At 37.9% G+C, this 13,181-nt stretch overlaps 1 protein-coding gene across 1 annotated transcript in view; it reads right to left on the reverse strand.

Annotated features, from left to right (window-relative positions):
• Galphas (G protein alpha s subunit) overlaps positions 1-11,614 on the reverse strand; it is a 37,005-nt gene extending 25,391 nt beyond the window's left edge. The window contains exon 1 of the mRNA XM_034970066.2: positions 11,496-11,614. The gene's annotated coding sequence lies outside the window, so the exon portion shown is untranslated. The remainder of the gene's footprint in view (positions 1-11,495) is intronic.
• Positions 11,615-13,181: the final 1,567 nt, after the last annotated feature.

A 13,181-nucleotide genomic window follows, 5' to 3' on the forward strand; every position in this document is an offset into this window, starting at 1 on the left:
GAATGGAGATACATTATATCCTGGATTAAGACATCAGACAATCCCGCGGGAACTCTTTGATTTTTCGGGATAAAAAGTAGCCTATGTTCTTCCCCGGGATGCCAGCTATCCCTGTAACAAATTTCGTCAAAATCGATTGGACGGATGGGCCGTGAAAAGCTAGCAGACAGACAGACAGACACACTTTCGCATTTATAATATTAGTATTGATGTACAATAATTTTATTGTATTGTTTGTTTGTGACACTATACCATTAAATAAATGAATTTTCTTTCTCTCTTCGTGGCTGCTTCGCCCTGTAATATAAGTAACATTTGTGAATTGAGTTGGCGACACCGACAAAGCTTTTTGCGCTCAGTTGGAGCCACCGACAACCAATAAAACAAAAAAAGAAGAAAAGAAAACAAGTGTATTTGTAGTTACGACTTTCAGTTTGCGTTTGATACGATGCAAAGGTTGTAAACTCGCGTCTGTATTTATTTTTAACGCTGCTAGGATGTCGCTTCCCACGGTCTATTGTTGTAGTTTTTACACGGCTCATTCCGCAGGATAAGGCTGCCTTTGCATCATGGATGTGCGAGGATGCGTAGCGACATGGGTTAAAAACTCACCTGTTCATTTGACTTTCCTGTCGCAGTGGTGAGTGCTGATCATATAAGTGGGAGGTCTCGGGTTCACTTTCCGGCAGGGCAATTTCTAAGTTTGAGTTCTCATGCGCCATTTTAACTTTATGTGTCAAATGTAACGTCAAAAGTACAATTTTATTTTAAAGACTTTTCGTACTTTTGACATGACAGTTGACACAAAGAGTTAAAATGGCGCGTGAGAACTCATTTGATATGGACTATAGTTTCCAAATTGCCTATGTTGGGAGAGGCTTCGGCCGTGGCTAGTTGTTAACTAGCCACGGCCGAAGCCTCTCTCTCTCTACCAGCAAAGACGTTTAGCATTCCGTTACAATGCGCGTAGAAACCTATTAGAGGTTTGGGTTTAAAACAGTCTGAATACCTACTTTGGAATTAGCCCGCTTACGGGTTAAATAGCAATTCGCAGTCAAGGACTATCTTCTCATAGAATTAAAATAAAATTAACTTGGCTTGTCCAGCAGAGTTAAGATGCGCTTAGCTATGAAAATGAAGCGATACTGTTGGTGACTACATCTCTTCACATCCTAGCACGCCCCTGCAAAAGGCAGCCTTATGCATTCTAGTCTGGATTAGATATTTCCCCATTCAATCGCTTTTATACATTACTTCTCTATTGTTGTTCATGTATAAATGATCGTTTGAAGGTTCATACTTTTGCTAAACAGATTTTCGCATTTAGATCGAATTTCTTACAGTATTTGCTTTTAAGTAAGAAGTCCTTTCAAGTAAGTAGTAGTCTAAACATATAAAAGGAAAAGGTGACTGACTGACTGACTGATCTATCAACGCACAGCTCAAACTGCTGGACGGATCGGGCTGAAATTTGGCAAGCAGATAGCTATTGTGACGTAGGTAGGCATCCGCTAAGATAGGGTTTTTGAAAATTTTACCGCTAAGGGGGTGAAATAGAAGTTTGAAATTTGTGTACTCCACGCTGACAATGTCGCAAGCATTTAAGCGAGCGATTAATAAGAGGTGATAGCCTAGGATCACTTCATTGTCTGTCTATCTGTCAAGACTCAAGACACGTCAAGGGAATCAAAACCTATAGGATCCTTCCCGTTGACCTAGAATAATTTTGGCATGTAATGTCTTATGCTCCGGGTGCTTTTGCGGCGCGAACCATACGATTCAATTGGGTATTTGACTACGTAAAAAATAAATTATTTCTCAGTTATAATTAAATAAAGGGTCTTCCAAAATACGTAAAATTCACGTCCTTTGTTAGTTTAAAGTGTGATAACTTTTTTAAATTATAGGCTAGATAGGCTTATAAGCGCGTCTACGCTTGTACGAGATGCGTGTGTAACATACGGTCATACGCGTTCAGAAACGAACTTGTATGCGTAAAAATAAACGACAATCTGAAACCGTTCGTAGTTTATACGTTTAATATACATTAACAGTAAGTAGGTAGGTACTTAGAACACCTTAAGAGAAAAACCGGCCAAGTGCGAGTCGGACTCCGTACGCACGAAGGGTTCCGTATCTATAAAAACGAGCAGAAAAATCACATTTGTTGTATGGGAGCCCCCTTAAATATTTACTTTATTGTTTTTTTAGTATTTGTTTTATAGCGGCAACAGAAATTCGTCATCTGTGAAAATTTCAACTGTCCAACTATCATGGTTCATGAGATACAGCCTGGTGACAGACAGACAGACAGCGGAGTCTTAGTAATAGGGTCCCGTTTTACCCTTGGGTACGGAACCCTAAAAACTATGCCGACAAACTATTTAACGCCGGAAGAATATAATTTTAACCGTAGTGGCAAAAACTCCCTAAATGTCACAAAAAAATTGTTTGTAATGATCATCAATGAATTTGTCACGCTACCGATTTCCGAACTTTTTAGTGCCTACTCACTAAAGTAGTTATTTAAAGATCTTCCTTGAAGTGTCAAATTGATGTTGACTTACTAGCTGGTGCCCGCGACTTCGTCCGCGCGGAATTAGGTTTTTTAAAAATCCCGGGGGAACTCTTTGATTTTCCGTGACAAAATGCATATGTCACTCTCCAGGTCTTTATCTATGCCCATGCAAAAAATCAAGTCAACCCGTTGCACCGTTGCGACGTGATTGAAGGACAAACCAACAAACAAACAAACACACTTTCGCATAAGGGTTCTGATTTCTTAGGTAACAAGATAATTAATATGTAGCCTTTTCTTTATAGAGAGAGAGCCCGCGACCTTCGTTATTTTATAAAAGCTGAAAGTTTAGAATAGAATAGAATATAATAGAATAGAATGATGTTTATTCGAGGTATATAGGTGGTACATGGTGTAGGCAATATCGTCCTGTACAGCAGTACAACACCTCGAACAGGTAGGCCACTCAGCTTGTGTTGAGACGTCGCGGCGACGTCTCAACACGCGTCGGGCCCCTCAGGCACAAACCTCTATAGCAAATATCTGAGGTACCAGACGCCCCAACGCCCCCGCCTTTTATATCACCCAAACGTCAGTGGCATAGAATATGTAAAGTTGGCGAGTTATATACTTTAGTAAATGGATAAATAAAATGAAATAAAGTGTTTAGTTTCTCTGCATATTGTCCAAAATACAGGGATGAACGGTCAGCGACTATGAAATTTGGTTCATGGTGGCTTTGGGAGATAATAGGTAACAAAGGTGTAAAAGATCTTACGTCAAAATAAATCGTGGGCCGCCTGCCAGACACCCTTAAACGTTTAAGCTGTAACGGCTGGCAAGGGTGTTGCCACGACACAGTGTCTGTCAATGCATGACGTGATTTCTAATATTATTCCGAAGGAAAAAAAGGAAAAAAATTAGAATTCATAAGTACTTTGACCGTTTGACGTAAGATTTTTACACCTTAGCTTTGTTACCTGTTAACTCCCAAAGCCACCATGATCCAAACCTCATAGTCGCCGATGGTTCCTTCCAGTTTTTGGAACAATGCAAATAAAAACTTTCAGCTTTTATAGAATAAGGAAGGCCCGCTATAATGTCACTAATTTTAATTTTTTCCATGCTCCCTTGAAACTAAGCAGTGCAATCGAAATCGCTATCGCAAAAAGTCTGTACCGTGATCCAGCCTTCCGCAGTAGCACAATTAATGCACAATTATTACAAAAAATTGCATTGTTTTTACAAAGACGGAACACCATCAATGAACTGACCATCTGACAATGACCATCATAGTTTTATTTTTAAGTTAACGTTTTGCATATACTTACGTAGATACTTAAAATTCCTTTGTACCTACCCGGGTTTTATAACATAAAATAGTTTTTTTTTTAATTTTTAGGGTTCCGTACCTCAAAAGGAAAAACGGAACCCTTATAGGATCACTTTGTTGTCTGTCGGTCTGTCAAGAAACCTACAGGGTACTTATAGCAGACATTCGGGGGAAAATCTGAAAACCGTGAATTTGTGGTTGCATCACACAAAAAAAAATTATTATGGTCATGAGGTAAAAATTAGTATTTTCAACTATCAAAGTAAGATAACTATATCAAGTGGGGTATCATATGGAAGCTCTTCGCCTGTGTATTCTAAAAAAGGTTTTTATTTATTTTTATGCATCATAGTTTTTGAATTATCGTGCAAAATACGACTGTAGTACGGAACCTCGTTGCGCGAGCTTGACTCGCACTTGGCCGGTTTTTTTTCAAGACCGATTGTAGTTCTAGGTATTTGGACGAATTTAACATTTGTTTTCCGAACTTGACCCGCGATTGTATTTCTAGTCTATATATGGAACATGGAGAATCTATTTGTGTATCGCATAAATTACTGAGGAATATTCTTCCAAGCAACACGCCAAGGAGGGGACATAATATTATTGGTACTTAGAGCGGTCTCATCCGATAGTTATTGTCCATTGTCGTCCTACTTCCGCACTACCTTTCGGCTTAATTGGAAACAAAAGACCCAAGAGGATAAGTCTTATTACATGCATTAAAAAATATACAACCATTGAATTATAACGACCGACGTGTCAAATGCACTTAAAACTGGCAGAAACAGGTAAAGATTGGGAAGAATCTTATTTACTTCAAATTCAAATAATTTATTCAAAATAGGTGATAAAATTACTGTTTTTGACTGTCAGTTGTTGGATTTGTAAGATATACAGCCGTACTCAGAGTCGCTAATCGTTACTTAAGATTGAGTTAAAACGAGACTCTCATATAAATCTGTCTCGTTAAGTAACGATTAGCGACTCTGAGTACGACTGTAAGTGGTGATAATTATTACGCAAACTTAAACTAAAGCTACGAGGGTTCCAAACGCGCCCAGGTCTGAGAAGAGCCTACTTCAAACTCATCCGAGTATTATTTTTATTATCATCACTTTCCAAAATCACTTAAACTTATTAGAACTTCATTACGGAAGCTATGATCACAGATCGAATACGAATTGCTAAAGAACTGAAGTTAGTTAAATAATTATAGGATACTAATAATCCTGACTTCCTCATTTATTGACTTATCAACACTCAACCCAAATCTTTGACAGACAGATTCAGTAGACAAGAAATAAGGTCGAATTTTTTGAAATTCGCACTGTAGCGAATCCGTGAGGTGAGCTGTCACTATAGTTTATCAATAATTCGTTCATTTTCTAAACATCTATTATATATATAGATTATATCTAAATATATATGTAAAAGGAAAAGGTGACTGACTGACTGTATGACTGGCTGATCTATCAACGCACAGCTCAAACTACTGGACGGATCGGGCTGTTTGGCATGCAGATAGCTATTATGACGTAGGCATCCGTTAAGAAAGGATTTTTGAAAAATTAACCCCTAAGGGGTGTACGTCCACATTTTTTTTTTTTTTTAATTCAGATACAAGTTAGCCCTTGACTGCAATCTCACCTGGTGGTAAGTGATGATGCAGTCTAAGATGATAGCGGGCTAACCTGGAAGGGGTATGGCAGTTTTTATTAAACCCATACCCCTTTGGTTTCTACACGACATCGTACCGGAACGCTAAATCGCTTGGCGGCACGGCTTTGCCGGTAGGGTGGTAACTAGCCACGGCCGAAGCCTCCCACTAGACCAGACCAGAAATTTAGAAATTATAAAATTCCAAACGCCAGGAATCGAACCCGGGACCTCCCACTATTAAGACCACAGCGTTCACCACTGCGCCAGGGAGGTCGTCAACACCATGGACGAAGTCGCGGGAATAAGCTAGTAATAATCATAATATTTTAGAAAAGTGGGCCTTTACTTTGTCAAAGGAAAACGTTGCGTCTACCTCCCTCAATGTCGAGGGGAGAGGCCTCGATAGTATTGAAATATTTAAATCAGTTCTCGATGTGTATCAGTTATTTTTGTGTATTTGTGTTTGAGCTTATTTTTACGTATGAATAGATTATTGTCTGATTTGACAAATATTCCACTGTGCAGTTGTAAAATCGTAATTTTGGATTAGCAATTTATTTTATCCTGAATTGACTTTCTCAATTTTTTTTTCAATGACTGATTTATTTTATACACTCTGCCATTATGCTTGTTTAACTATTATTAGTTTCAGAATTTCCTGAGTCAGACGGTTATCACGTGGTGGTAATGATGCAGTTTTTTAAAGGAAACTCTTCTGATGAAATCGCTCTGTTGGTCGTTTTGTCGGCCATTCATGAAGTATCCCGAATGATGGAACCTCGCGGCCGCGACTCGCGAGCAGCTGGAATGAGGGCTTCGACCGTTCATTCTTTAATCTTTTTATTCTTCCAGCGAACCTAGGAAGTCAGCAGCTTGGCGTGGCACGAGTTGTCGAGCCTCACTGCGATCCGCATGAGTTCGGAGGATCAATTCCTTCATACAATAATTTGCTCAATAGGCGTCGTCCTTGATGCTTCGTGCATTCACTCCGATATTAAAGACAGGCAAGTCTTACGGTGCCTCATAAGTATTACATTTTCTCCTTCTGCAGATATTTATCACTGCTGATGATTATAATATTCGTGGATTTAGGATTTTAGCCTATGCCCGTTCTTCAAGACAGGATAAAAGAAATCTTTAGATCGTTTCAACCAGATAGATACACAGCAAAATAACCGATTTGAAGGTGTTGAACCTTGGGAAAAAGGTGTAAGAAAGGGTACTGTGTATGGTGGCGCGTTTATTTAGTAATCATCATCATCATCATCACCCAATAGACGTCCACTGCTGGACATAGATCTCTTGTAGGGACTTCTTCTTGTTCGGTCTTGCGCCGCCAGAATCCAGCGGCTCCCTGCGACTCGTCTGATGTCGTCCGTCCACCTAGTGGCGGGTCTTCCAACGCAGCGTCTTCCGGTGCGAGGTCGCCATTCCAGCACCTTGTTAGCACCTTGCTGTTTATTTAGTGCTTTTATCTAACTAGAGTGGTGACATAAATCTTGTTCTACAATTGCATCTTGCTGGATTGGTTACATAGGTAACTTAGTAATAAATCAATTGACAAATCTAATCATACATTGTAATGACTTAGTAACTATCATAAACCGTGTAAATGACTTTGTGAATCGAACTACGGAATTTTTACAACCTCAAGGAATAAGATTATCCGAGTAACAAAAACATTGCTATAAATATTGATATTATGTACTCGATATCTTACTCAGGAAAGGCAACGCCTGTCTGTCTGTCTGATGTAGGTCAGTCTGAGTAAAACTTTCATAGAAAATTAAAACGAGCCAAGTGCGAGTCGGACTAGCACACGAAGGGTACACGAGGGTCTTGTACCATTGTACAAGATATATTTAACACTTTTTCATTTTCTTTGTGATTTTGAACCGTGAACCACAAATTCACGGTTTACAGAATTTGCCCTTTTTAACTACCTACCTGCCAAACATGATTCTAGGTCAACGCGAAGTAACCTATAGGTTTTGATTCCCTCGACGGGTCTTGTCAGACACGACAGACAGACAGACAATGAAATGATCCTATAAGGGTTCCTTTTTTCTGTAGAGCACCGAGTAGTATAGCTGTAGAGATACCGAACCCTAAAAATAAAATTGGTGTTTTGGGTGAATATTGTCTTCATTGATGACAAGTAAGCTTCAGCCTCAAATGATTTACCGATGGTTGCAAGTCAGGTAGGCTGTGGAATCTATGGGGAGAAACCCAGGACCAATCTGTGCCAAACTGTGTTTTGAAACACTACACAAGATCTCAAAAACTTAATGATTTTCCTGACTTTTGAAAACATTTTGTATAGATTTTTAGGGTTCCGTACCTCAAAAGGAAAAACGGAACCCTAATAGGATCACTTTGTTGTCTGTCTGTCAGTCTGTCAAGAAACCTACAGGGTACTTCCCGTTGACCTAGAATCATGAAATTTGGCAGTTAGGTAGGTCTTATAAAAATCTGAAAACCGTGAATTTGTGGTTACATCACACGAAAAAAAATTAAATTGTGGTCATGAACAAATATTGCTATTTTCAACTTTCAAAGTATGATTACTATACCAAGTGGGGTATCATATGAAAGGGCTTTACTTGTAGATTCTAAAACAGATTTTTATATATTTTTAAGCATTATAGTTTTTGATTTATCGTGCAAAATGTCGATAAAATACGATTGTAGCACGGAACCCTCAGTGCGTGAGTCGGACTCGCGCTTGGCCTGTTTTTTATTTCAGTCTTCTGTACGAGCTGGTATGGATTAAAGCAATTCTATAACGAATTTCGTTTTCGAAAACTAGAGACTCATACTGGGGGTACTAGTCGTCAAAATGACCTATAGTCCACAACATGTCGAGATGGCAATCGGGGTATGAGGCGGGGGGACACCCCACACGTCACCCGCGTTTATCCACACTGGGTTAGCGCGGGGGCTGTGCGAGTGTACGGGCGTTCCCTCTCCGATTGCCATGTCGATCTGTCGTGGAATAAAGTAACTACTCGTAGTCAGTAGTTATATTGACCGTGATTCACATAGGAATTATCCTAAATGACAAGCGTTAATCCCAACATCTGTAAGACACGGCGCTTGTAAGGTTTTCTCTAGGTCTTATAGCGATAAGGCAATAAAAAATACAAGCGGTTAGTTGCACCAGTGTTAATATACTGGGTAATTTTCCTAGACAAGAAAGTGCAATGTTAGCAAATTGCACGATTCATCATCATCGTCATTAACCCATCGCCGGTTCACTACTGAGAACGAATCTTTTCTCCAAATGTTTGTTTAGCCATAGTCCATCATGCTGGCCAGGTGCGGATTGGCAAACTTCACACATTTCTAAGAACATTATGAAGAACTCTCATGCAGATTTCTTCACCATTAAAGCAAGTGTTCTTTAAATTGCTAAGAAACAGAATACACATAGCCCTGAAAATTAAGAGGTGCGTGCCAGTGTCAATCCCTGGAGCCGCCCTAAAAGAAGGCTGACTTAAGCACTAGGCTATTAAAGTTTTTTTTGTTTTACTTGCTCAATTACTAAAACCAAATTGTACACCTGTATGTATCTTTCATAAGTAATTACATTAGTCAAAAACTATAATTAAAATATAGGTTACGCTACTATACAAAATAACTTTAAAAAAAAAAGAATAAAAGCCAAATTAATTGCTGAGTAATTTCCCTTTCCCCTCCAATTAAGCTTAAAGCTTGTGCCAGGAGTAGGTACGACAATAGTGCAACGGGTGGGATTTGAACCGGCGAACTTTCGGTTTTCAGTCCACTCCTTTAACTGTTGAGCTATCGAGGCTCTAATACTTAATTAATTAAATCCATACTAATATTATAAATGTGAAAGTGTGTGTCTGTCTGTCTGGTAGCCTTTCACAGCCCCTCCGTTCAACCGATTTTAACGAAATTTGGTACAGCGATAGCTTGCATGCCGGGGAAGGACATAGGCTACATCTTATCCCAGAAAATCAAAGAATTCCCAGGGATTTTTTTAAAAACCTAAATCCACGCGGACGAAGTCGCGGGCATCATCTAGTTTACTATAATTAGAATCAGTTAAAATAAAATATGAATCATTTTTATACCTACATCAACTGCAGTTGTCATGAAGATATATTTTAAGACTATAAGTATATTTAGATAAATCAGATTAAAAATGTTTGTTACTATGTATATCTTATCTCCGACCACAGAAACCAGCGTTATTCATAAACTTGACATTGTTAAAATAATACAATTGCAATACATATAGCTACTTTACGACGGTCACTCACACATGCTCAGATTCTGAAATACCTATATGTGGGCGAGTCTATGGACCATTTTAAAATGTGGAAAGGGAATTTCAGATTTTCATAATAGACCTTAATGTGGTCATTACGGTGGATCATGAAAATCTACATACAGACACTCAATAATGACAAGTTGGCAGAGTAAATTAGGCTCTGGTGACGTGAAATCAAAGAAAAATAGGGCTACCTTATGGCTATCTAGCATCAAATCTACTAACGTAAGCCTCGACGTTTTGTTACAAGTTCCTTAACAGGTTGTGAACTGTGAAATTGGTTGGTAAAAATATGAAAATCATAATACATATAGAAGTATAATGTTCAAATATTTATAATTGTATGAATAAATTCATATGAAAATTAATTGGGTATTTTCCTACTTTTGAATTTGATAAATATTATTACTATATTATAACCTAGGATAAAAATAATGACGTACGGTGAAAAAAATATTAAAATCCAACAAAGATTTACAAAGTTACAGGCATTTTAATTTTGGAGTGGAGTGGGAGGGTCTCCTATCCCTTTCTCGCAAACCGAATATTTGTATTAAACCGCATGAAGCTACTATGGCATTAGTGAGGTGTGACGTCAAAATTCTATATCGCTATCTCTGTCTAATCAGAAATATTTAAATGCTTATAACTTTTTTGTTATTTGATCGATGTAATTAGTTTTTTCAGTTTATGTCATTATCTTTATCCTAGTTTATAATAAAGTAATAAAAAAATTGGAGTCAAATACCCAATTAAGACTGTTTATATCTGATTCCTAAACTAATATGAAAATTACTACTGCCCAATGGCAATGGTAGAGATTCTCTTGGCAATTCAAAAGCACTTGTAAATACAACTTAATAAAAATATTTCTATTTGTTGTCTTGTCTGGCTGAAATCTAGTCATGTGGCTGCTTTAGTCAAATCTGATAGAATTGGTTGATAATTGATATGCATTTTGTATGAATGGGAGCGTCTCTATTTTGAGCCAGTGGCATGTGATTGTTAAAATTGTTTAATTCATTGAAAATTTTTGATATGTTTATCAATAAGTATTATGGTTATAGTTCAAGCCAATTAAATATAACAAGAGTTGTATCATAATTTATTTATTACTAGATGATGTAGAAAAAGGTTAGGTCTGGTTTTGGGTGGTTATCTAGTTTCATAAAAATAGCTAAAGGATATAAATATAGGGTTTTGTATGCCTAAATTTTTTTTAAACATTTCCCTCAAATTTTCCCGTAGATGTGCTGCAGTTTAATAAGCACTATGTCTAGGTTAGAATAATATAATGCAGCAGACTGTCGTAACTCATAACATCGTATTAGAAAAGTGGTTGTGTTATAGTGTATTTAACTAAAAAGTGTTACAAAACTACACTGGTAGGCTAGGTCACTTAGTCTTTTCACAAAGATCTCTTTACTTTTTAGTGATAAGGCATCTCAACCTAGCGCAATAATTGTTTTTCTTCTTTTTTGTATGTCTATGTTTGTTTTGTTGCAATAAAGCTTTAAATACTACTACTACTAGGGGGCTGGCTACTGGGACACCAGTAAAAGCTGTGTCTCAGTCACAGAGAATTGAGTGAAATGGTCCATACAACAGGACTGATCACCCACCTGCTGACTGCAGTAATCCTTTCTTTGGATATATACTATTTTAAGTGTTGCTGGACTCACCAGCAGGTGGGAGTGGCGTTATCCACGGTGTCCTGGTTGGCCTGCGAAGGAGACTCGGCTCCCCGCGCGCCACCCGCCACAGACGAAGCCGTGGTGCCGTGTACCACCTCACTGCGCCCACATCATGCACCGCACTGTATTATCTCCACCGAATTGACACCACTTGCATCGCTACCTGAAAAACACCACTACACTTGGAACTGTCAACCACTGCCCACTTTACAGGTATCACTATATCGCAGTCACTACACTATCGGGAACTGGAGGCACTCGCGGCAGGCTCGCAAGACGCTCCGGGCGCCGCGTAAACGCCCAATATTACACCAAACGAAATATATCTCACGAAAATATGGCAGGCAACCTTCACATAAAATGAACCCGACTCATCACGATTCCGCCATGGTATAATGTAATATTTATAAACTTTCACGAGTTAATTATAGACCAGACGTTACTATTAACGTTTGAACATAAGTAAAAGATGAGAAAATAATATTTATAAATAGATTTGGATTATTTTGATACAAATCTATATCTGTCGAACATCACTGCATACACACCCCTGATTCGGGTGGAGTGAATCCTCTTCTTACTTCTAATAATGCTTATATTATACAAAATTTAGCACGAATTATTTAATAAGACTACAATTAAATGACCTACACCCTGATAACTACAAAGACATTTTTGTAGCAATGACAGCGATCCGTATGATCCGTATCGGCTTCACAGAACCTACAGAAAAAATCAACATGTCCGAACTCCGATGTCGTCTGCTTCAGAAAAAGGTATTTTATCATCGCGAGTTTTCTTGATAGAGATAAAGGGGTGTGGTCAACTAAGAAATTGAGATAATGTTACTAAATGATTTTGAATTTGAATTTTGATCTCATTGATCATTTTATTTAAGTGTGATCATTGATGTCTAATTTCAATCATTCTTGTTGAGGCCTAACGCCTAAGCATAATTTGATGAAACATTCACGTCTTATCATCCTCTTTCACATTCAACAAGTGCTTTGTCCACCTAATTCTACTAATATATTGTAATACGTAGGTAGGTAGATAAGTAGGTATAAGTTTTGTGTTATTTACCTATTAATTTATTTTACAATGTTCGTTTTTTAAATAAGAGTAAAATACTACATAGGTAATTATTTATCATAATCAAATTAACTGTTAACACTTGTAATAGTAGTTAGGTACCTTACATAACAATATGTATGACTTAGTAGTTCATTATAGCACGGCGTGAAACACGCAACACTATCGCTAAGGTGCACTTACATAAAGTGCGGACAATAGTGGCGAGTTGTTTTATTTTACTTGTCAGGCTTTATCATTCATCCAAGCTTTAAATTATTAATTTATGATATAACGGCAATCTAAAGCTACCCCGATTGACTGTACATATATATCAAGATTACATCAAGTACTATGTAACCATAGAGTTATTGTAACTCAGAACAAGGACTGTTAGAAGTAGCCCTATTGTGACACTTACTGTTAGAGCCAGATAGCTGAATACATTTAAGCTCTTGTTAGAACGTGACAAACTGATTATGTTTTGTCCTTATCACCGTGGCCACTTTTTTTTGTTTGTCAAAATATATTTGTACTTGAGTATTTGACAAACAAGTGTAGAAGGAATGACATTTCACAAGTAAGAAAATCTGCTTGAGCGAG

The sequence above is a fragment of the Maniola hyperantus genome, chromosome 7, assembly GCF_902806685.2.
Source record: "Maniola hyperantus chromosome 7, iAphHyp1.2, whole genome shotgun sequence".
Lineage (NCBI taxonomy): Eukaryota > Metazoa > Arthropoda > Insecta > Lepidoptera > Nymphalidae > Maniola > Maniola hyperantus.